This window comes from Perca fluviatilis, chromosome 9, assembly GCF_010015445.1.
Source record: "Perca fluviatilis chromosome 9, GENO_Pfluv_1.0, whole genome shotgun sequence".
Taxonomy (NCBI): domain Eukaryota; kingdom Metazoa; phylum Chordata; class Actinopteri; order Perciformes; family Percidae; genus Perca; species Perca fluviatilis.
The window spans coordinates 21863991-21888791 of record NC_053120.1 but is presented as its reverse complement, the minus strand read 5'-3'; the positions used below and the strand labels follow the sequence as shown (position 1 = coordinate 21888791).

The window sequence follows — 24801 nt, the reverse complement described above, 5'->3', positions numbered from 1 at the left end:
ACAAAACTTTTAGCAATTTAGAGTTTAAACTATTAAAAATTGACCAGTTCTTTTCATAATGTTACCACTTGAAGGATTATTTTCACTCATTTGCTTTCTTGCGTCTTATTGATCAATACTGGAGCCAGCAGTTGGTTAACCTAGCTTAGCATAAAGACTGAAAACAGGGGCAAACAGCTAGCCTGGTTCTGTCCAAAGGCAACAAAATCTGCTCACCAGCACCTCCAAAGTTCCCTAAAAACATGTTATCATGTTTTTTTAATCCAAACAAAAACCCGGAAATTTGTGATTTCACGGGGGGTGATGTGGAATATTTCTTGCCTGGGTGCAGTGACTTCCTTGAGTCTTGTCGTCATTGTGAGGCTAAGAGACATCCAGCAAAACTCCAGGAAGTCTCTGTGCAAGACCAAGAAATAGTCTGGCACACAAAAACCACACGTTTATCCCGTCCAGTCTGGAGAAAACCTTCTATATACAGACTAATGATTGTAATTTACATTAAATAAAAAAATGAGTATTGACTTGACTTGAAGTTACTGTCTGTACAATAATCTTTGGCTCAATAAAAAACATTCTGAAACTTAGAAATAATTCCCAATAGCTAAAGCCACAAATTGTAATTTTTGTATGCTTACATTTTTGTACAGATTAAACAGATGAGATGCAACATGCACATTTTTATTTATTAATTATGTCATTATTATCGGAAAGAGCCAGGTCAGTTTGTGTGAGGCTAAGCTAAATGGTTGCTAGCTCCAGCTTTATATTAATCAATACCATCGATATGAAGCAAGAAAGCAAATGTCAAACTATTATAGCATGTTTTTGACTAACAGGGAGCACAACCTAAGGACAGGAAGACTATTCACCTCCACGGGCCTCAGATCTACTCAGCAGAACTCAAACTGAGAGCCAGAATCAAACGTGAGTTGTTGATCTGCTTCAATCAGAGAGGCCTGATCCCTGGGCTTTTGCCACATCTGGTTTGTAATTGGCCGTGCTGCTGTAAGGATAATGCAGAGGGTTAAACAGACTGTGGAGGCTTTCTTCCATCCAGCCTGCTGGTGGAGATTTACGAGGGAAGTCCAATATTTGCCAGCAACCCGTCACAGCATGGTTGTTACAGTGTGGTATCTGCCTCCTGTGCCATACTGCCGGAGTTATTCTATATCATTCTCTCTTTTCCTTGTAGATTCATTGTTTGTTATGAATATAAATATCGACTGGCGTTTGCCAGATGCACAAGAGTGAAGGAGGAAGGAGGAGGAGGGGGCGTGATTTAAATTCTAGTAAACCTTCAGGAAGTAATCTGGACGGGCATGCAGGCGAGAGGGAATGGTTTCCGTCTGCTTCTATTTTGGCTCTCACTGAGATTTGTGTGAAATGAGACTTTCTCGCCACATAGCTGACTCTGTTTCTCTCTCTCTCTGGATATCTTAGTACTGACCCACAGTTTATTGATCTTGTTACTCACACAATATCAGCGTGGGGCGTTAACCTGATCTCTCCGCACAAACACAAAACATCTGTGCTGCTGACTCTCATAAAGCCAACTGACCACCTCAGTGAGAAACTGTATTCACGATAGCAGAGAGGCTCTTTTGGTTTGAATGAGCTCAAAATCTGCTGGCTTTGAAGCTACCAGGAAGCCCCTCTCTCACTCAGCACAGATAACACTCAGGCCTTAACCCAAACTCAGAGAACTCTGCTTGCTGCACACAGGAAATGAAGAAAACGTGATGAAATGAGTGAGGAAAGCAAAGAGTGTGAAGTTCAAACAGTGAAACCAGAGCTGATCTGGTGCCAGTTCTGTGATGACCTATTTTATATATTATATTAGGCTATATGTAACAATTTATGAAAGTGTTAACGCTACCTTGACATAACTAAAAATGTTTTTATTCCGGAACACTGTAACATTAACTGATGAGTTTTGTTGAAGTCAGTTCAAAACCCCTCTGTCTTTAAAGGCAAGTTTCTTATATTTTTGAAAACATCACCACAATCGCAATACAATGATAAGGAGATTAAGAAGGCCAAAAACATCCAACATGAAGAAGAGGACTCTCTGTACACAGGTTCAATTATAATGACAAAGCTGGCGGTCACTAGACATTCATCACAGCAAATGTTTCTCAATATTTCTAACTTAAAATGTAATGACATCAAAAAGAGTGTACATATTGAAAATGCCATACACTGTTGTAATTTCCAAGGTCCAAATACAATACATAGGAAATTCCACAAATACAAAAACAAAAGAAATATGTCATAAGAAAAACTAAGGATGAATCAATACAGAAAGCAGTCAGAAAATCTAAATATAATACTTATACTTAGTATCAGAAGTATTAAAAAGGGCAGGAAATGATGCACAAACTAAAAGCTGTAATCCTCAGCTGTAAACTCCATCTAGTGTGAAGCTCATATCCAAATCCACATTTAAACCCATGTAATCTCACAATAACATTCTTATTCTATCATTACTAATATTACTACACAATGTGATAGGAGCTACTATGTAATTTCATACAAATCACACTGTGTTAATAATCATCTTGCCTCAGGGAATATGAGCTATGTATTTTAAAGTACAATGCAGGGCGATGGTGATACTTCTTTCTCCTTATGGCTGAATCCCAGATGAGGAAGTGTTGAGGACCTGACAGGAGCCGATTCATCATCCCTCACAGGTCATCCATCACCAACGGCAGGCAGAGGAGCAGCGCTGAGCGGGGTGACAACTCAGGAGCGTTTGGGGAGCACTCTGCTCTGAGCGCCCAACTGGGTGCTCAGTCCAGCATGTGCTTCAGAGAGCTTCCTGTATAAGTGCAGTAATTAGTTCAGCCTGTGCGATGTCCACGTGTTGAGGTGATAGATTGGTATTACAGGATATTAATGCCATCACACCTGCAGAAAGATCCACTGCAGTATGAACTCAGGGTGTAAGAAATGAATCATACGGTTATAGGACTGAGATTAATGGAATATGATTCAGTTTCACTCTGTGTTTTTTAATATCTAACTTTTGATCTAACGAGATGAAAAGAGAAAGATGTTGGAGGTGTTGGAGGAGGCCTCTGGTGAGAAGCAAGAGTTCTGGTTTAGTTTTTAAGAAATCAGTGGTCAATATATCAGGCCAGGAATGGAATTTTATTTAGTATTGCTTGGTCATACTATTTGTACTTTGTAACTACTTATTAAATTCAATCATGTAAAATAAACCAAAGTATTGAACAAATTGACATTTTGACCTAATGATGACGCTGGATGAAACATTAAGGGCAGTGTTGTGCCTGAACGCGTTCATTGAACGATAGTTCATGAACTCGTTCATATTTTGGGCGAACGTGAACTGAACGTACTATTACTGCCTGATGAACGTTAATGTGATGGTGTCTGTGAACAGCACGTTCTCTCAGTTTAACTTCGTTCAATAGGGTGCCAGATTTCTACAGAGCCTTCCAGGCGAAAACCCGGCTAAAACACACCGTAAAAAGGCCTTTATATGTAGCGGAAAAAACACCCAATCTGGCAACACCAGCCACATGCGTCATCAAAACAAAAAGCAGCATGGAGGCGACGAAGCAACAAGGAGGCGTCGTATGATCATTTTAACGAGTTTTATGACAAGGTCGGTGAGGATGGGAAAAATCTTACATTTCTGTGCAAACTTTGCCCGCCGGCTTTCAAAAAGAAAATCCACACTTCAGTCACATCCACAGCAAACCTGAAACGGCACATTGAACTGATTGGATATGAAGATGAAATCTGACGCATAGTTTCAGTGTTAAAACTGATAATATAATTGCTGTCTGTGGTTCTATATGGGCTGTGGTAATAATTTTGAAAAATAATAGCTCGGAGCAACATATGGAAAAAAGAACTATGAACTAGTTCGTTTTTGGAACTGTGAACTTAGTTCAAAATTTTGAAGTATGAACTGAACTAGTTCATTTTAAAATTTGTGAACTGAACTTTGAACTAGTTCATGTAGAACGTGAACTTTCCCAACACTGATTAAGGGATCACAAAAGTTATTACAATTCATCCTCAGGGAGGCTTTGAATCTTTACCAAATTTCATTTCATGGCAAACCGTCCAACAGCTGTTTCACTCAAATACACAAACATCAACCTCTTTGGTAGCACTCGTTGAGGTCACTGGGCTTAATCCTCTAGAGAACATAAATGGCAATCCATCAAATAGTTGTTATGTTGTTATTTCAGTTTGGACCAAAGTGACTGACAGACCATCATTGCCATCCCTAGAGCCACGTCACTAACAATATATATATATGTGTATACATATGTGCATGTGTTTTATATCTTTGTATTGTAGGTATATGTATGTGTGTGTCCCAGTCATACTGCCCTGCCACCTGTCTGGCCGTCCGCCGCGTCCCTTCCTTTGATGCAGGGCGGTGGTGTGTCATCCAGATGTGGCGGCAGAGGTTTGAAGAGTTCAGTTAGTCCCTGGGGATTTTCCCCCTGAGCCCCTTGCACAGGCAGGGCCGCTGGGAAGAGCCATTACAGCGAACACGTGTCTACCTATCCTTCCCTCCATTGTCGTATACGACTCTCTCTTCTGAGACTCTACTTCTCACTTCCAATTTCTGCTACTCCTTCACCTTACCTGCTGCTGCCTTCCTCCTTCTTCATCTTTGTCCTCTACAATTCCCAACTGCAGCTGATTTTTAACATCCTCAGTTGGGTGTAGTTACACCTGTGCCTCTCCTGATATGACAAATCAAAATGTATGTTATGGAAAAAAAAAGATTAAATGAATCAGAAAATAAGTCTCATAAAATATAAATAAGGTGTATAATCTGTTGCATTAGACAGAGTGCAAAAGTGAACGTATTCAAAATGAACACACATGTAGCTGTACAGTTTGTTATAAGCCAAGCTACAGATGGCCTTGATGCTTAAGAAGTATGGGAAAGAATTGAGTGAGAACTCTAACAGAGAGAGCCCTCCAGGCAGCATGCATCACACACAATCCCTCTCTTTAACAGCTTAGGGAACATATGTGTCTATTTTCACTCAAAAGAGTCATCTAGCGTGCATGCGTGTGTGTGTGTGTGTGTGTGTGTGTGTGTGTGTGTGTGTGTGTGTGTGTGTGTGTGTGTGTGTGTGTGTGTGTGTGTGTGTGTGTGTGTGCACTTGCTTGCTTTAAGTTACTTTCTCTCACTATGTCTGGCAATGTAGTGAGAGAGTTTGTTTGATTGGTCACTGAAGTTACTGATGCTACAAAAGGTGCAGTATTGTAAAAACCTACTGTACAATACAACAGGAGAGACCACCTTCAGCTATATGATCTGAGTTCAAGTTCCATCTCATCAAGCTAATGCCGTGCTTTAAGTGCCCTTGAGTAACAAACTGAAGCAAGTACTCTCGCCTCTGCTGGATAGTGAAAGAAAGAAAATCTGAAAAGTATCTTTAAGCCTGTACAACTACATTCACAAGGAGGCTGACACGCACATGTAGAGACCCATTAATTACAAGTAACTGGGAGTGATCAACATCTTGTAATGAGAAAGAAATAAAACATTCAAAGAACTCTCCTTCAACAGTGTCATTTTTCATCTGCGGCCATGTTGCTGCCCTGAGTGAAAAGGCGAGCTCTGGTTTTGGTCTGGAAACAGGATGTGGGCAGAGGAACTGGGCATCTGCCACATGCCATGGAGCCTCTGGAGCTCATTTGCATAGGTTGTGTGTTTGTATGTGTGTGTGTGTGTGTGTGTGTGTGTATATGTGTGTGTGTGTGTGTGTGTGTGTGTGTGTGTGTTTGGTTTGTAGTTGGGTCTCCAATGAAATGCTTGTGTGCATGTGTTTCTGCGTACGTAGTACTTGTCTATTGTCAGTTTGTGCGTACACTTGCAAATGTTGGGTTCATGCCCCCTGTTTCATGAAATGCTTGTATAAAAGAAGTGTGTGTGTGTGTGTGTGTGTGTGTGTGTGTGTGTGTGTGTGTGTGTGTGTGTGTTGTGTGTGTGTGTGTTTGTGCGCATGTGTGTGTGTGTGTGTGTGTGCACGTGCACGTGCGTGCGTTCCCTCCCCCATGTCTTCCGTAGGCTTCTTTTCCCGGCACAGCACCATGCATGGCATCCCCGTTGGCACTGTCTTCAGCCCACCCTGGAAAAGTCAAAGACAGGCAGTCAGGCTGTCTGTTTCCCTCAGTTTGTCATCAGCCTCACCTCCCGATCTTTCCGCTCTGACAGTGTGCGGTTGAATATCAAAACACGAAGATGGTAAGGACAGGAGCAACATACTCCAAAAATATTTAACCCTAACAAGTAAATAAAACTTATTATTATAGTACTGACTCTCACAAGCCTCATATTGTACAAAACAAAAACACAGTTTAGCAACGACTGGTAGAAAAAAAAATTACTTGACTACAGAACTGCAGACTGGGACTTGAGTCAGCCTTAAAGGGACAGTTCACCCCAAAATCAAAAATACGTATTTGTCCTCTTACCTGTAGTGCTATTTATCAAACTAGATTGTTTAGGTGTCAGTTGCCCAGTGTTGGATATATCGGCCATAGAGATGTCTGCCTTCTCTCCAATATAATGGAACCTGATGGCATTCAGCTTGTGGTGCTTAAAGTGCAAAAACAATAAACATTTGAAAAACTAAACAGCAATGTCTCTTTCCAGAAATCATGACCAAGTTACTAAAGGTAATCCACATGTTTAATGTAGGAACTATTTTCTTTCTACTGAACTATACTCACCAACCATATCATTGCGCAGAAAGAAGCGCACTCATGGAAGAGAGGCTCGTCCTTTTCGGTTGTATCGGTTAGCTACAGTTACAGCTCAGCCGAGGAGAACACCATTAATATTTACATCTCCCTTAACATCCCTTCATTTCCTGTCATCTCTTTACTGTCAAAACTCTCTACCAAATGTATAAAATGCCCCACAAAAATTTAAAACTGCCCAATGTCTACAGTAACGTTGGTTTATGGTGTAAAAGAAAAATATTAATGTATAGGAGCATTTTCTCTCTGCAAACAAGCCCCCATCATACAAACAATGTGTGACACTGTTTATCTACTGTAACATAGTAATGTCTAACAAAATAGAATTCCGTGCGTGCAGTGAAACCACTCTGTCCGCTGTTTCTGTAAATGTTTGGTTTCAGTCACTGAAAATGAGGGAATGATCCCAGCCGATCAGCCTGCCTCTCTGCTTTATCCTTGCTCTGTCTGCTGAAAAGTCTGAATGCTTCAGACTAGTTTACGCAAACAAATAAGCCCACAGGGAAAATATGAGAAACACAGGCAAACATCAGCACCTTGGCTCAGCAATGAGCACCCATCGCTGCCTTGAAAGATGGCTTGTTTTGTGCTGAGACGGCATCAGCTACATGATCTGTGATTAATGTTGCCGTGCCATGTCTGTTTTCATCCTGTGAAGCCTTTCTCTCATAAGTGCTGATTCATTTTCTGTAGTTTCCAGAGTGGGCAGTCATTTCTTACAGTCAGGCTTTGTTTGCTCCAAGTTTCTGTGTTGACACTAAAGCAGTGAAGGTGAATGGAATTGTATACATGGTGCTCAAAGCATTGAAAATGACATTTACAGTACAGCTCTTTTGAGAAATAGTGTTGCTTTTACTCTGGATATCAACTGTTTCATAGTAAACATTTCTCTGAATCTCTGTTGAGCACATGGAAGGCTGTTGCTGTGGTTGGAAAACCCACTGAGTCAATAAGAGATGTGTAGGCGGGACGAAAAGTGTGGACGTCATCTTCCGTCCCAATGGCGACAGAAAAATTGCCACAAGAACAGCACATTGTTGTATGTCCACTTACATTAAAATGTTTAGCTAGCTGCTATTAGCAACCGCCACTGAAGCTTCCATGACTACCGAACAATGACATCAGTGGGATGATAAAGTAATTTAATTGGTAAGGGAGAAATAACAACCCTGACCAAAATGAAAATGGCTAAAATGAACTAAGCTAAAAAAAATCTTGTCAGACAGACTAGTAAAGTCAGTCTGATGGTTGATCATTCTCTGTGTGTCATTTCATCTATTGCTACTTTATAATATAACAATGTTAACTAATTCAGCTTTAAGCACCACAAACCTAATTCCATTCACCTCCATTGCATTGAAGTAGAGGCAAAAATCTTGAAACCTGTGCAAATTAAACCTACATTATCCACATGGCTAGTTACCATTAGAGGTAAGTGATTTGTATGCCTTCTTGTAATTTGGGCTATCTATTCAGGAGAGACTCAATGCATTGGTAGCCTCCTTTGCTGTTAGCTCAGAAACTTAGAAAAGCCAGCCTGGAAAAGGACACTAAAGTCTATTTTGTGCAGTGGAAATGATAGATTGCACTGATAAAGTAACTGTGAGTTATGAGATGGACAGACAGCTCCAAGAACATTGCAGGGGCTGCAGTTCTTGTCCCCAAAACTGCTTTTGTAAGATATTATCTAACTTCAAAGAGAACACAATATTTTTATTAATGAATGTTATGTCTGGACATGTAATACTCTTTGAAATACAGTCTAATCTTAGCTGCTGCCCTCTAATCATTTCGGCTTTACAGCAGGGAGTCGCTGGAGCCACCGACGGCCATGCCTCTACCTCGGCGGGACAGCATTAGGATGTCCCTGCTGTTTGGTTTTTTAAACTTGTTGTTCACATATTCTGCTATGTTTTAATGACATTAAATTCAACTTTTTAACAAATTGGGGTTCTTTCTGACTTGTTGTACAGCATGCTTAAGGATTTCAGGCTAGCTTTTAAAGACACCTCAGCAGGACAGCTGTGGGGCTAAAATGTGTGACTTACTTACAAGGATCTCTCCGCTGGGCCTCCTGTCACTCTCCAGTGTCAGATTTTAGGGCCAAGTCCAAAACTGCTGCATCGCGCCTGCTGATGGAACACTGTCAGCCCTCTACTGGCTTTGTTGACAGAGTTATTTTAGGGTTGAACATATTCATGCCTGGGCTTCAGAGACTCAAGTGGATGTGACTTTATTGTCACCTCATTTACTTTTTCATACATGCTTTTACTGTAATCATGTTGTAAGCTAAATTATGTGAATCATTACTTTTGGTTTCATAAAATGGATTTTGGATTACAATTGACCATTTGCTAAACACCAAAACACAGATTGTCCAATCTTAAGCTTAGCAATAACTAGTCATGGCTTGGATTTCTCCACACATTGAAGCATTGTGCATGGGGCTGTAGTAGGAGCAATACTCTGCATTTAAAATATTTGGAGGATGGACTGGTTTTAGGCTTTCTAAAACTAAAAACATGAGGAAAAGTATAAAGAATGGATTAAACTCTGTGTTTATCTTCTATAACATAAGCTGCAAATCGTTAGCATGTCCAGCTAACTACAGAAGTAATCGAGCGCCATGGCCAGGGGCGTCGGACTGGGGGGGAAAAGGGGACAGAGTACCCAGGGCCCTCATGTGAGGAGGGCCCAAAAAGATACTAGAATGAATAGCTGTGGAGGGGCCCATACAAAATGCCTTTCTACAGGGCCCAGAATTTTGTGCTACGCCCCTGGCCATGGCCAAGGAAGGAGCATATCATTGACTAACATCATAAATGTGTGGGGCTGCAGGGTACGTTTTAAAAAGCCCTGTTCACGACAAACTGTGTAGTACTTACCCACTGTGTGGAAGCTAATCCTGGATGCTACTGTATCAGAGTGCGGCTAACGTTAGCAGCTCTGTTCTGCTCTTCATTTGATTTAAGAAAGTTTACACTTCAGCAACCCCAGTCAACGTTATGTTTGCTAAACACATAAGTCCTCACTCAATAAGCCTTTTCTCTTCTTTCTTTCTTAATGTTAAAGATTAAATTAAATTTCCGTCATGATATATTGTGATAATGTCCTTCTTACTATATTATGTTATTATGGTCATAAACCAAGTGGTTAAATGTGTTTTCTGCCCATTGTTGTCTTATTGATTCTACATAGGCTACATATCTCCTGCAGTGGCACAGTAGACCATTAGTTCTGTAATAGCGGGTAAACATTGGAGACAATCACGAGGCAAACAGAAAAACACAATCGATGCCTCTCAGCCTCCAGAAATATGATCCTGCACCTGGACTCCTTCAAAGTACCTCCATGAAAGAGCAAAAAGAGAGACAGTGTCTCTTTAAGGGATAACTCACAGAGGAAGAAGAAAAGCTGCAAAGAAGGAAGGAGAGGAGGTGTGTACTGTATGTGTACGTGTACATGTCCAACTGATAGACACTTGGGAGAGAAAAAGAGAGATAAGGAGAAAGAGAGACAAAGACAGAGAGACACAACATTGCATTAGGCACTTAGAGCCATTCCTCGCTCGCTAAAGGCTAATGCAATTGCCACAATAAGAATGTCTCAGCGGAGGCTTTAAAAAAAACTAGAGAGGGGAATGAAAGAGGAGAGGCAAGGAGGGAGGGAATAATGGAGGGAGGGATAGAGAGGAGGAGGGAGGGAAGAAGGAAAACTGGCAGCTCTGCCTCCAGACTCTCATATGGACAGTGGATCTCTTGGGACAACTGGTTGAAAGTCTCTCTCTGTCTCTACTGTTACTCCTGGCTGAGTGGGTCAGTGCTCTGCTGTGTCTCCAGAGTGACTTGTCAGGTTTGCAGCGAGGAAAGACAGTGGGAGAGAGGGAGAGAGGGGGAAGACAACTCCGGTAGCAGGCAGGCAGTAGTTACCAGCCTTCTGCCGGCTGGGTGTGTTAACTCCACATCTGACCTCTATGGGAACAGAGCAGCCTCCACTCCTCCCCTCTCCTTCTGGCAGGCTGTGGGAACAAGGGGGACAGATCTTCATTTTACCCTCTCTCTCTTTCTCTCTCTCTCTCTGCTTCTCGCCGGGCTGTCGAGCTCTGGGAAGCGGCCCTGGACAGAGCAGGTCACGACATGGACAGACTGAGGATTGCACCGCCGATTGATTCTTGGATCTGAAATGGTACAGTTGGCAGTCAGGCAATCATGCAGTTGACTCGTCAGTCATTAGCCAGTCAGATGGTTAGTTAGTCAGCCAGTAAATCGGTCAGTGGGGTCCTCCCCACTGGGTCAACTCTTCCACTTTGTGCATATCCTCATCTGAACTCTTGAGGTGACTCAGACTTACCGAATAACAAAAACCGACCTGCAGTGGGCATGGTGAGTGGCAAACATCCCTCTCTCTCTCTCTCTCTCTCTCTCTCTCTCTCTCACATCTTTTCACACACAATTTTTTTCCTTTGAGTTTTTTTCCTTATGTGGGTGCCATGTTTCATTTCCAAATTCTAATAGTTTAGCTCTGTTATGTGCCTCTCCATATTTTTTTTCATGCTTTGGCAGCCGACACAACACAAGACAAGAGATATGATCTAAGCTATGTCTGATGTTATGGAGTTTATGCAGTTGTCAGAGTCTGGCTTTGATGGTAACCTCTGGTACTTTGGAAGACAGTCAATCTGTTTGTATGACAAACAAGTAGTTGGTTTTACAGAAATCATTGGCTTACCAAAGATATTTCACACATTGGTTTAATGTTTATGAGGGTCGAACGAAAAATAAAATCTTTATTTACTCTAGGCTAATTTAGTGGGTTTTGTAATGCCAAATCAATTAAAACCTTATAAAAGTTGTATAAACCTGTATTTGATTTAGGAAAACAGATGCAGTAGTGCACACACACACACACACACACACACACACACACACACACACACACACACACACACACACACACACACACACACACACACACACACACACACACACACACACACACACACACCTGCATGACTTATGGCTGCTTTACCAGCACTTTTTCTCAGCAAACTCATGACCATGTTTTTTTTTTTTGTAGAATGACATATCACCACTGTTTGAAAAAGGAGTTTGATTTGATAAACTCACCCTAAAGTCAAGTGCACAGAACATTTTTGAACAAATACTTCAAATATTTGAGCATGCTCCAAGGCTTTATCGGGGTCTGCTAAATCAGTGAGCTGTTCCCACGTGCAAGAGACATGTTACACAAGGGCAAGGCCAATGCTTTTGGAGAAGCTTTAAACTTCTGGATATACTGTAAAGTGTTTATATCAAATGCAGCCTTTTTGCAATTTGTTTTGGTTTTCGTGCTCGCAAATAATGGTTCTCTATGGTTGAGTCTCACAGTCCACAGCTGGATTCTCACGATATCACAAGATCATGTGAGAATCGTGGGATCACATATCACATGAAAATCCATCTTGTCAGGCTTCAAGTAATGCGTTACCAGCTACCAATCAGCGCCCGGTGAGGATTTACTTACTCTACAGGCGTGGTTTAGGTGTGTGTTCCAATGTCAGCTTCTCAGATGGTTCTGTGTTATCAAACCATCTGGCGCATCAGGTTACTCATTCACACCGATAAAAAAACGTAAGCAGCCATTAACAGCAAGCAAGCTTAGACATGTGGCTACCACTCACCAAACAAAATAGCAAAGAGCTAAAGTAACTGGCTGTTGAAGAAAAGTGAACATTTATCGACTTAACCCAGCTAATTCTTCGTCTTCCAAACCAAAGCTAACATGCACACAATGAATATTGCGAATGAATAATGCACTTACATTTATCAGGTGCCCAAATACAACAATGGGATGCCCATGTTGCTGATGTGTCTGCTATAAGTTAAAAAAGTTAATTAATGCAAACAAGTTACCGTAACAACTTCATAAACTGACGGGTTTCTGTTTTGGGGAGTCTTTCTGCCCCCTTGTGGTCTAATATCAGTTAATCCAGCTTCAAATCTAAACCATTTCGGAATATGCCTTACATTGCATACCCACTATCTGTGGCTGGTGTTGACATGGGCGGGGTCTCTGGGACAATGAACAGATATTTGTCATTTGGGTTTGGCTCTTAATTTAATCAATCGAGACACATCACTGTGTGTGGTGTGTGTTCTCCTGCAAGAGGTGCACCTGTGTGACTCTACAGTAGTTTTGTGCGTGTGTGTGTGTGTTTGTGTCAGTGTCCTGTCTGCAGCTACTCTGCCTTCTCCTCTCTCTTATGGTTTCCCTGCACTTTGTGTGTTTGCTGGTTCCCCTCAGATCAACTGCAAAGTGTCTAAGCGTACAGGACAGCATGGTTTCCCTCTGTTCTTTTAGCCCGGTCATGCGTCTACCACAGAGAATTTCTGTCTGAGCCGAGGCAATTACAGCACACATCCAAAGCCATCTTAGCCAGGAACCAAATGAAGGAGCCTTTGATAGGCCTCTACTGATGCATATTTACTTTTTACGACCAACCAAGTTGTAAACAGCTTTGACTTATTGGCGCTAGAGCGAGACTTTAAACCCAGGCCTGTTCACGCACAAACATACACACACAGTAAACACACACATCATGCCTGCGCACAAATAGAAAAAGATTTTTCAAGAAGTCAAGAGAAAACTATACAGCAATCGCCGCTGCCAATTCAGCGAACACCACAGAAATATCCAACACTAAGTGACACTGCCAGTTCGATCTGTTTGCCAACCACTGATTTCATAATCAGGTTTGTCGAGCTATGCCTGGCTGTTATTTTTTTGGAGCTGCAGACACAGCAGCAGCAGCAGTAGCCTCCAATTGAAGCCATGTGTGGTGGAAAAACAGGCCTCAGTTTGTGGAGAGATTGCATGCTTGGAGTGGGAGGGAGCCTGCCGGTCATGGAGGTCACGATCCTAACACACCAACTCCTCTTGGCCTTCTCACACTCCATGCTGACGGATGCATCTCAATAGTCAGTCAGGAATCCTTCCCAAACCTCCTTCACTCCGTCCTTACTAGATTCTGCTGCTTTCATTTTCCAACATTTATGGTACAACTTTTGGAATAATGCAGATCAAATAGAGGCAAGAAGGAAAGAACTCCTCGTGAGCTTTTGTTCTTATGCAAGAACACTGCGTTCAGAGTGTGCTACAAATAAAAAAAGGGGTTGGTTTAGTTGAGTCTGGTATGAAACTTTATCAGAGTTAGCTCTACTAATAGCACTGAAACACATCCCAGTGTCCTCAGATGAACCCTACAATCCAATGTTGTGTCTGAGGCTGTGTCTCAAACCGCACACTTCTGTCAGTATACTGCTAATGTGCACTGACCACTTACTGCTGTAGTGCCCACTTTGGATGGTTAGTGTCGTCCCAAACAGAACACTTATGTTAAAACACTTACTGGAAATGACGAGCGGTCGGCTTGCCCCACCGCCTCTGAAAATCTGACGAAAATGTATTAAACTGACCTTTGTTGATCTGAAATGAAGACAGATTCAGCAACTGCATGGCCTATTTCTCGCTTAAAATGTTTTCAGAAACACGTTTCTGTTAACTATTTTCATAAAATACGAGATTGTATTCTGAACGAGCCGCCATTATGCTCGGTTGTGAAATCCGGGAGAAGCCAGACCCATGTGATGCGTTCGTCCAATCAGCTGCCGGTCGACGTCCCTGGTCCCTCCCCTTTCCGCTGCGTAGTCAAGATGGCGCCCATTTAGTGCACGTAGCGTCCATCGTTCCACACTGAATTTTTTGACCGTTTTTAGGGGGTCATCCGGGTACTTTCAGTGCACTGACTTTTTGCGTTATCTACACTATATACTTAAAACTAAGTGTTTGAAGTGTGCAAGTAGGCGGTTTGAGACACAGCCTAAGTTTATTTCCTCCACCGCTACGTCATTCACACACACTCTAACACACAACTACTGTATGTATCTCTTTTATCTTTCTTAATTTTACCATCTTTTGTGCATTACTTCTACACCACCTCCCTGTATTCTCAGGTTCTTTCTGAGAGTCTTTCCCTTCTAGTCATAATGTTATCAGCGTAGCCATGGCTATTAGCTAATAGCTGAGATAGCTACTATCAGATTCAAAGATAGCCTATGCCAGACTTTAATGCAGCTGTGCCATTTCCTCTCATGCCTTATAATGGATAATGTTCCTGTCAGCGCAGAGGCCCAGATCATTTTTTTCATTTCTCCATTGTTCCTATAAGAGGTGAGTCATTGAGACATTTATTTATTATTTGATCAAGTAGCCTATTTTTTTACATTAAATTCCTAAATCTGTTTAGTCTCATATGTCTGATTCAGTTTCATTTCTAAAAAAAGGTTGGAAATGATTGATTTTGCATGAAATTACATCCCTGCCAAAATTACATTAACGCTATGCAAAGTGGATTATTGTTAATGGGACATGAGAAAAAAGCTCCTGCTCGATGCCTGCTCCCTTCATCAGTCTCATGGCAGGGCTGGTTTATCGGGACTGAGTGATCTAATGAGCTTAATAATGAAGCCCAGACCCAACAAGCTCTGGTAATGACTTTTTAATGCTCATGGGGTCTTTAGTTACCTACAGAGGTGTGATTGGTTGAGAAAGGGGACTCATGTTTTATCTCTCTGATCAATTCTAACACTGTCTGATGTGGAAACTCAGTGTCTGACTGAACTCACCAGAAATTCCAGTTCTTTGTTAAAATTCACTTTGCGTTCAGTCAAAACAAACAATAAAAGAGAAGTTCAAATTCTCCTTGCTTTTTCACCTCCGCACCTAAACAATTAGCCTACTGTATGAAAAGGTAGTGTTTGTTGGATTATCAGTTTCAGAAAGTTACCTGGGGGAGGGGGTTCAGACAAGTACTTTTGTTTGAGGCATACCAAGCCCTTTAAGGCGGGGGTATAGTTGAAAAGAACTACCGCGGAAGACAAACATGTTTATAGCTGTTCCGAGCCGCCAAACTCGAAGTCAGGGTGAAAAATCATCATACGTATGCAATACCTTAAATATGGGGATAAGGGCGCACAGTTTTTGTCACTTTTGGAAGACAATTTTAATGTTGCACTCATTTGTACGCACAAAAGTGAAAATAGTTGTTTAACAATAACACACCTGCGTGAATGTTGGATTGTCCGTTTTGAAAAGTTACAGAAATGTTATGGGGTTTCAGGCGCTGTTCGATGATCCTACAAGCACTCCGTTTGAGGCATACTGACCCCTTTATGGTCAGCTTCGAAGGGTTCAATGTATGAACACATCTCTCTCTGTCTCTCTTACAGCTTCACATTTCAGAAGAGCTTTGCACACTTTACGGACAAGAACATCATGGCAGAATGGCATCCATAAACCAAGGCTTTTCTAATGCAATTCGACTTGTACTTGTTGCGCACACTCTCACATACTTATATTTCTGTCCGTCTCTTGTTTCTCTTTCTCCCTCTCAACACTTTGCCTGTTGTTTTGTGAGAGCATGGCAACAAATCACAGCGGCACCGACGTGCGAGATGCAGGGTGACGTCAGCACTGAACGGCTGGGTTCAGATGTGAATCTCACGCCTGTGGTCACCAGCACATACAGTATATCACAACATCTCCTGTGTAAACACTGCCAACTGCCAAGTTCTAGAATTCATGAGAAACAGCTTTTCAGCAAATGGTGTGGCTTTGTCACCTTTGAAAGAAAATATAGAAGCAACATCAAATAAGTTTGATATTTGTGGATGTTTATGTGTACATAAATGTTGCAGTCTGTGTTTTTAGGTTGCGAATGCCACTTGAGCTCAGCATTATTTCCTCACTACTTCGGCCCTTAGCCCAACGAACAGCTCCTCCGGGCTGCGTGAATGAGGTCATTTTGTTCAGCTGAGTGTGCAAACATTGCACTTTCTAAATGTGGTAACTTGTTCACACTTTCAGCCTTGTGTAAAATAATAACTTCCATCAGGCTGTATATTATGTTCATTGGGACTCACATAAATTGGAGACATGACATAACAAAGTACTGCGTACTGCACAAACAAATGGCAACGAGAGTCAAGTTTAGTTGCTATGGACATATGGAAATCATGTCAAACTGAAAACTTACAGAGAATATTGTCTTGTCCTGATAGAATTGTTTTTACAATATTCTTCATTCTGCAGTGGCTTATTTATCTACCGTGGAGCTCAGACAATTAGTCGATTGACAAATTATAGATATTCACTTAATAGTTTCAGTAATTTTTTTAGACATATTTGCTAGTTCCAGATTCTCAAATGTGATGATTTGCTGCTTTTCTTTGTCATATTTGAGAATAAAAAAAAAAAATCTTTAGGTTTTGGACTGTTTGTCAGTAAAAAATGACCCGATGATTAAAATCATTATTAGTTGCAGCTCTAAGATTATGTAATCATTACTACATTTAACCTCTGTATGCCACCCTGTAATTCACCCAGCTTGCCAAGAATGTGTCACATCATCACACCATTCATTTAAACCTGACAATAATGTCACTGATCAATTGTCTCTCTCTCCCATGTTAAACTTTCACACCCAGCAAACAAAAACTGACTCACTGACATGTTGGAGGGAATGACCACTCCCTTTGATTCACTCACCGTGTTCTTCTTTTCTTTCACACTCAACACAAACCAACTCATGCATGCAAATAACCAACACATACACCAACATGGACACACACACACACACACACACACACACACACACACACACACACACACACACACACACACACACACACACACACACACACACACACACACACACACACACACACACACACACAGGCAATCCCTCATTCTGTTCAGTGAAGCACAACTTAGACAACCTAGACAAACATATTTATTCATGATTCCTGTGCAGGGCGGGGTGCACTGTTAACGCTTGTTGACAGGGCAGACATATTTCTCTGTCTGGAAGGATTTTGCGTGCCTTTGTTAGGTTGTACAACATGTACTGTGGCTCTGCACATAAACACCAGGGCTGTGGAGGACAGCCAGTTCCTGTATAAAATGATGTACACATGCCATTGAGATCCTGTCAGCAGACATTGTAATGTTTATTATGTACCTGCAAGTGTAGACAAGAGCAGAGCTTAGACTTCTAAAGAAGTGTCTTGAAATTTCTTTGTAATTATCAAGATTTCAAAATGCACTGATGATAGTGCTTTCAGGTGCGATGCGTTCTCCTGAAGTGTTGATTATAGATGGAAGTCTGTCCTTTAGTCTCATTCATTAAATTCTCACAAGTTGTTACTGTTTTCTGTAAGTTACTCTACAATAAAAAGAACAATTAAAGCACATAATTAACATATGTAATTGATAACTAAAGGAATTATTCATATTTTCGGGAAATACACTTATTCGTTTTGTGACGGATAGAGGAGACAATCGATTAAATATACAGTAAGGCTACATTCAGCAGCTGGTTAGGTTACATGGTGGAAAAAGCTAGCCTGGCTGTACAAAGGAAACAAATTCCGCCCACTAGCTATTTCTCGTTTTTAAAAATGTATACAAAACCTAAAGCGTAAAAACAACACCACTTTAGGAAGTGTTACATGCCAGACTATTTATTGGCTCAGAGCAGCTCCTAAGGAACCAAAAGAGGCTGCTGTTAAGTTCAAAAACGAAATAAAACAGTTACAGTACACGTAGCATGAGAACAACTGATTGTAGTGTTTTAAAAATCTTGAAATGGAATGACAGATTTTAATATTTCCTAAGTAAAAAAAAAAAAAAAAAAAAAACCTGATCTGATATCCCTCTTGGGATAGAAGACACTCCAGATGTGGTTCTCCAAAGGTTTTCACTCGGAAATTAAGTGTGAGGAGACGCGGACGGTGTATAAAAAGCAATGAAGGAAAGACTGTAGAGACTCAGCCTTAACCTCCTCCTCCTCCTCACTGCTCAACAATCCTGTCATTATTCCTTCCCCAGCAGGGTGGGCCTGGAATTTTCCCTGCAAAAACAACAACAACAAAAGATAATAATACACAGTGACGTTCCAGTTTTTAAAGAAGAAAGTCAAAAGTTTTCTCTAAGTCTCCCCTTGTGGACCCACCCAGCTACGTCAATCTACACAACAGTAGAAGTGACGCACAAAACAAATCAAACAAACCTCTCTGACCTGAAACCCCCTTGTTTAATGGGAAACAGAGACAAAACAGAACCATGTCTATTTGTCATAGTTTGCTTATTATTTGCAAAAACAAGACACAGATCTCCTTGTGGTGTACGTTGTGCATGGCTGGCATTTTATAGTGAGAGTCTTGATATCCAGGAGCCTCACCAGACATTTTGCATTGCCCTCACCATTTCAAACAAGCAATGTTTTAATTTTGGCCCTGAGTTGCTTTAAACAAACTGACCAGGTAGCTGGCTTTGCATGTTCCAACCAGCCTCAACATCTGCTGCATCCTGCTGATCTGTGCAGCAGAGAAGTCTGCAGTCATTCCTCACATCCCACAAATTTAATATTTTTTAGATTGGTTGTGTAATATTTCATCCCAGGGTTACACAAGTGCATCATAGAATATCTTAGGATCAGTTCAAGTTAAATTGAAAAGGTTTTGTTCAGACGAGTAAATGTTCCCCACATCTTTATTTTCCTCTTTCTTTCTGGTCACAGGTACTCCACAGCTGCTGTGGACGAAGGCATCTGGAGCCCAGGTGGAGGGTAGAGAAGATACAGAGGGCGGAGAGGTTCAGGGTGGATCCATTCCAGCCTCTGCCACGGCTGTGGTGGGGAGGGTTCCTGGCACCGTGATTTGATGCACAAAGAGAAACAAAAATCACATTGCCAGGGATTTCCACTCCTTCACAGCTCAGCAGGTGACCCGCCCGTGTTATATTTCCACAGTGGGATGCTTTTGTGTGGTCTTCTTGGCTGTTCTGTAATTATCTGCACTGGATGTTGCTATGGAGTCAAAGGAATAAATACTGGAGAGGTTAAGACAGATATTGTGATCAACTCTCTCAGCGCACCTCAAGAGGTTTGCTTGTGGAATTAGTTTCCCCGCGGGAAAAACGGGAAAAAAAAAAAAAAGGGGGGGGAAAAGGGGAGCCTTTGGAAAGTGAAACTAATTCTTTCATACCTTTAATCCAAGCCAGCAAGTCGATAGAAATGCATATGAGAGCCATACAGATTTACACGACAGAACAATTTTTTGAAGGCAGATCACGTTCCGGCTCTTGTAACTTAAGATTTATAAACAAGGAGACGATTTTGGATGTTTCAAATAAAGGCTAGGATCCTCTGTTGGCAGCGCACTCTGAAACACAATATGAATGAGCCCTGTCGAAGGCGAAGCAAAACCCAACATCTTGAACATTGGAGGCTTTGAAACCTGCCAAACTTTACCACTGAGCAGTCACGTAAAGGTCTGCGTGAGTCTCTGTTCCCTCAAAGGCCAGCCACCCACTTGCTAAAGGCACAGAGCTTAGCTAATTGGTGAGCATTGATCCCTGCTATGTGTTGTTCACAGTGGCTAAGTTCAGTGCCTGAGGTGAAATAGTTGATTCGATGGAGGGGATTTGTTCCGCTGAATGGAAAGAACTTGATGATCTCGGATATGAAGAAAGGCGGAGGGAGGAGGAGAGGAGTGACGAGAGATTAGGTGGAGAGGGAAGGAGGGAGGGAGGGAGGGAAGGAGGGAGGGAGGGAGGGAGGTGAGAAGACAGAAAGACCAAAGATTGTATCCCCATGTAGGAGTTATATAAGGTTAAATATGTTGCTGTGGTCCAAATGCAGGTCTTGATTGTGCAGTGTGTGCAACAAGCTGTACAATATTTTTTATTGTGTTTGCCTGCACAACAAATGTCTTATCTTACCTTATGCATTGGGCAAGAATCATCATGCATACCAAATATACACAGTTTGACCTGGGTTTAATGTGAACTTAATGCCACAGGTTGTATTATGATTTTAGGAATGTGATGCTAAATGTCAGACCCGTCGGGGCAGGCCCAGTTCATGTACAACTGAGTTTGCTCAGGACTGGTGTGCCAGTATTTTGGTGCCACACCTGGATGTCTGTGTTGGAGAAGAAACCTGCATGCACCTAGTTTGCCGGTTGATAACCCCCCTCCCCAAGCAGCGATTTTCTAAGCTTAGCAACCGTAACTAAGCACGGCAGGCCTTTCAAACTGTGTGTGGTCGGGTGTGCATGACACTGTAATAATAAGTTTAATAATAAGTTTATTTGATAGAGCACCTTTTACAGACAAAGTCACAAAGTGCTTCACATGATAAACATTTGTAAAAATACAGTAGGATCCAACAGAAAATAAGCAAGGAAAAAATAATTGAAAGACCAATGAAAATCATTTAAAAGATTAAAACCTAAAACCCAAAGTTACAAACATGAGTCAAAAGCGAATTTAAACAAGTGCTTCAGCTGCTTTTTAAAAGCATCAACAGAGACTGCAGAACGTAAGACAGTAGGAAGGGCGTTCCACAGGTTTAGAGTCACCGCTTCAAAGAAACGGTCACCTTTAGTTTTTAAGCGAGTGCGTGGGAGCACCAGTAATCCCTGGTTAGAAGGCCTGAGGGACCATGGAGAAGGTCCAGTAAGAGAGATACTCACAGTTTAAAGAGTGTGATTTGTGTCTTTTTTATAGCTTTTTCAAAACCATAAACAAAGGAGCAGAAGTGCACAGAATGGATTAAACAGTGTGTTGGTCTGATCTAACACAAGCTACAGTTGATGATGTCTGGCTAACAATTAGTAGTATTACTTCCAAGGCCGAGGATTACATCACTAACTAACATCATACGTCTGTGGAGTTACAGGTTACGTATATAGGCTATACAAAAAAAGCCCTGTTCACAACTAGCTGTGTATTATTTCTCCATCGTGTGGATGCTATCAGTGTAGGCTAATGCTAGCAGCTCTCCTGCTCTAGATTTGGGTTTACACTCCAGCAACCCCAGTGAACTTTACTCAAAATAGCGAGTAGCGTACACATTTGTTCCCCTTTCTCTTGGGAAGAAATGTGTTGAAAGTTAAAGCTATAGTGCGTAGTTTCTGTCGCCCCCATGAGGAATTCTAAGTAATGACAACAAAACTGTTGGCGAGTCCACACGATACAAGCCTTATGATGGACTCTTCAGAAGAGGTAATTATCTTCACTCGAGTTTCGCTCAGAAAAGTCACCGGACGCCTGAACATAGCCATACTGAGAGAGTTGTGTGGAGCTTTGTAGCAACTCATTTGGCAATGGCTTGAATGTAACGGATGTGTATTAATATCAAAAAGTTACGCACTAAAGCTTTAAAAGTGAAAACATTCTGGTTGAAACAACAAATATGTAAGATAAACAGATTTACGTTAGAGCTGTCTGATTTGACATTTTTCCCTGTCATACTAATACTTGGACTAACAAAGCTAGCTCCATGCAAAACAAGGACCAATGCTGCTTCTTTAGGATGCTGACTTTCTGCCATGTTAGCCTCAGTGTTTTGACAAAATATACTGTATGTAGCCATAAGATGGAAAAAGACTTTTGTAAGTTGTAAGATAAATCGAGGACACATAAAAAAAGTCCTAAACCTTTAAACTGATGTTAGCTTAATAAGCTAGGTAGATATGGCTGATGTTGTTATTTCAGCCAGCAAAACCGACAGTCCCGACTAGAAATGAGAAGCAGCATTTGTCTAGTATAATTAATAAAAAAATAATGTTTGAGTTGTAATGTTAACATTGTACTGTAAGTGCTATGCGACAACGGAAAGCTTGACAGACGTAGAAGCTGCTGGGCTTAGTGAACGGTAAATTCACATTTTAAAAAACCCGCCTTGCATGCAAACCGCACACTGCATTTTCAAATGGAGCGATGTTCGGGCTGTGCCCTCCCGTGCCTACTGAACTGGTATCAGTGTTTTACCTAAAAACTGGCTCAGTTCAGCAGGAACAGGAGTGAAGTCCGCTGTCAGCGGGATCTCTGTCCTGTCTCACCATCTTCCACTGAACATGCAGCAAGACAGCCCAACCCAGATTCAACACTTCTTTTGCAATGCTCTCATGTTAAGTTGACCACACCCAGCACAGAGCGGTGTGGGTAATATGCCTCGAGTCATTGGCCCTGATGAAAATCAAACCCGAGCCCTCCAACCTGTCAGACGATGGCACTGAACCCTGAAGTGCATGCAAGGCGGTGCAGCTCAAGTTTTAGATGACCGTCCCCTTTCTTTGCTTAAACATGAATGTTTCATGAGCAGATTTACCATTTATGCTTGATAGGTAGGCCCTGGCGTCCAGAGCCGTTGTGTTAATACTGTTACATACTGATGCTGTTGATCTTGTTGTTTTGCTCAGCCTTCATGTTTATTTCAGCATTCTTCCCTTGAAAAAGCTGCAAACACGGCTCACTCTTTGCCAATGCCATGTCTCTCTCTTTTTTCTGTCTCTCTGTGCTGTCAAAGGCCACACTGACACTGGAGTTCATTGTCAGGTAATGCCAGTGAAATGTCTGCTATGTCTGTCTAATTGATGTCACCCAGCTGTCCCCATTATCAGTGACTGGGAATGTGTGCAATGCTGCTTTCTCTCCACACTCCAGATAACCCGCAGCCACCAAAGGAAAAGTGCTTCATCTTGAAGATTTCATATCCACAGGAAAATTAATGTTCATTAGCAAGCATGATGAATCTGCTCTTATCCGGCAACTCCACTGATCGTGGTTTTGGCGATCATAAAATTATATTTCTGTTACTTTTGAATGTTTCTTTCAAACCTTGAGGAGATATCTTAGCAAGTTGTTTTTTCATTGTGTCAGCGATTTGATATTGTCTTCAGGGCATTGTTCCAGCCAAGTCGTACCACTGAAAAGTTTGCTATGATTTGTGTTTAATCATTTAATCTACCTAAATGTGGACGACAACGGTGCATGAAGTGCATTATTCTAAATGTCAGTAAGTTTCTAACTACTTTCATTGTGGAGCCTAATTTATTGTAATGTTACACGTGCAACCAATATTTCATTTCATTACTAATCCAGCCACGATTTAATGTAATAAAGTTTAAATGAACTGAAAAGGATTCTAGCATTTCTATTTTTTCAATATCGCAAGATATCATTTATCCCCGGGAGTAAAACATGTTGCAGCAGGAAACAACAAAAGTTGAAGACAAAGAATAAAAAGGTCATCAAAAAGGTATGGTGTAACAAAACATTGCTGTGAAGATAAATGTGAGATTATCTCTGTGGTGCTGAAAAATGATGAAAAAATGGATTTAATTGCAGATGATTACCAAATTGTTGAGTTTTTTGGGGTAGCCATGTTTTTACCAGTCAGGTTCAAAGCTACCACTCTCTTTTTTTTTAGGAACCCGTTTAAATTTTTGGGGGGATATTTTTAAGGTACATTTTGACTCCTACTATAATATTGTCAGACAATCCTCTTTTTTATTCCACACATTCTTCTTCAATGCAACTTGACCGCTGATAGTTCGGTCAGAGATTGGGTGTGTTGTGCTAGTAGCGGCTAACGTAGCTTCAAGTCGCTAGCTTCAAGCAGAGATGAGGAAAGCATGTTTTTTTCCTTTATAAACTTGTAGTCTTCAGCTCCAACAGACGCTGGGTGCCATCACTTGAGGCATTTTATCAAATGTTTTCTCACATATGCACAAGTACTCCCCCAGACATGTAAACAGACTTTGATGTGTACAATTGATGCAGTTCCAACTGAACGATGAATTTGTTTATGGGGTGAAAATATGATTCCACTTCTTAGGCTAAATAAACCATTGAAAATTGTATTGTCTGAAAAATGCATCGTCAAAAAAGCTAAAGACAAGACTTTTTAGCTTTTAGCTTATGAAATGTTTAATTAGTGTTTCCCCCAGAAAAATTGTCAGACCGGTGGCAAGTGTCTTCATTAATGTAGAGCCAAATAGTGTCTTTGATAACAGAATCATGGATGGAATCGCGAAATGGAGAATTTAAAAAAGCTATAAGAAAGATTTCATAGGGCTTTACATTAAGTCAATGCTAAAAGCTAACTGGAGGTTTTGAAAATAT

The 24801-nt window shown here is 41.3% G+C and overlaps 1 long non-coding RNA gene across 2 annotated transcripts; it reads left to right on the top strand.

Moving 5' to 3' along the window:
- Nucleotides 1–10526: 10526 nt before the first annotated feature.
- Nucleotides 10527–23816, top strand: LOC120566097. Of its 2 annotated transcripts, XR_005640331.1 has the most exons (3): nucleotides 10527–11153; nucleotides 19409–19611; nucleotides 23341–23816. It is a non-coding gene; the product is annotated as an uncharacterized LOC120566097 (long non-coding RNA). The 2 variants fall into 2 exon arrangements; XR_005640332.1 differs by lacking the exons at nucleotides 10527–11153; nucleotides 19409–19611 and adding an exon at nucleotides 22027–23232.
- Nucleotides 23817–24801: the final 985 nt, after the last annotated feature.